Here is a 1,341-nt window from a genome sequence, read left to right as displayed (position 1 = left end):
AACTCCATATCTCTAGCTGTTGGATCACTGCGTAAAAAGAATATAAATTATTTTCAACACACTCAAACAACCATAACAACAGTTCGATATGGTTTAATAACTCCAAGGAACTTTCACTGTTTTTAAAAAATCGCTGATTGGATTCATTTTCCACTGTTGAAGTAATGCAAATAAAGTAAAGTTTTTAACTTAACGAATTTGGACTAAAAATTGTCTTGTTTTTGAATGAATGTAAAAAATGATGATAATGATAAATTTACAAAAAGATATAACTTGCTTAGCAGAAAACATCCCTCTCTCAGTAGCACAGGTGTTCGTGCATCTAGGTAGTGGAAACAGCTAACTATAGACGACAGAAGTGTTTAACGTTTCGTGCTACACCACGTAAAGGTCACCTTCATCGTACTAACAAGTTCTAGTGTGACCTTGTTCAAAGTGTAGATGATAGAGTGTAGTGTTGGTTTCATGTTTGCAATGTATCGCGTCATCCATCAAGAAGGTTTTGTCATAATTTAGTTGATATTATTTATTTCCAAGATAATTAAATGCTAATCGAAGGTTAAGTAGTTTCTTTTGCAATAATTAAATCTTCACAACTTCTGTCCTCTGCATTTACAATGTGAAAAATTAGCACGTGACTAATCAGTTTGTATAGTTGTATTTATGCAACATTACCTGAAATGAAAAGTTACAACTCTGAATAATATTCTAATTTCTCTTTCAAAATTATTTTGTATATTACAACTTTCTCACTGAATGTTTAGTGTGTATACGAATCAGTAAACATAGTTCTGGAAGACAGCTGTAAACCTGATGCTTGAATGTAGCTGTAGCATATAATTGCATTAACTTAGCTGAAATATATCGTTACATAAACGGTGGCATATTGTTGCATGAATGTAGCTGTGAACAGATTATCGTATGGGAATAGCTATGAGCCTAAACACGAAGCCAACATTTCATGTGGTTAAAATAACTTTCACATATTTTGATATTTATTAATCAACAATTTCATTTCGAATACTTTTGGAGCAGAGAAAAACCATTTTTTTTTATCATCATCCTCTTTCCTCGCTCCTTCACTCATTATGACAAATGGTATAAGAGCTAGAGGAGAAAAACTCTTTTATTATCTCTATATATTTAAAAACTCTTTTTATTCTCTCTAATCTCTAAATATTTAAAAACTATTTTATTCTCTATAATCTCTATATATTTATTAATTTATTTTTATACATTTCAATTCTGTTTATAAAAGGATTTAAATCATTTAGTGAGTTGGACAAATAAATGGCAGATGGGTTTTAATTATAATAAATGCATGTGGGTTATCATAATTTG

General features: G+C 30.1%; 1 protein-coding gene across 1 annotated transcript in view; it reads left to right on the top strand.

The window, feature by feature from the left end:
- The first annotated feature begins 483 nt into the window (after positions 1-483).
- LOC106472405 (acyl-CoA synthetase family member 2, mitochondrial-like) overlaps positions 484-1,341 on the top strand; it is a 21,557-nt gene continuing 20,699 nt past the window's right edge. The window contains exon 1 of the mRNA XM_022400985.1: positions 484-499. The gene's annotated coding sequence lies outside the window, so the exon portion shown is untranslated. The remainder of the gene's footprint in view (positions 500-1,341) is intronic.

Source organism: Limulus polyphemus, unplaced genomic scaffold, assembly GCF_000517525.1.
Source record: "Limulus polyphemus unplaced genomic scaffold, Limulus_polyphemus-2.1.2 Scaffold5304, whole genome shotgun sequence".
In the NCBI taxonomy this organism is placed as follows: domain Eukaryota; kingdom Metazoa; phylum Arthropoda; class Merostomata; order Xiphosura; family Limulidae; genus Limulus; species Limulus polyphemus.
This window is presented reverse-complemented; position numbering and strand designations above follow the sequence as displayed.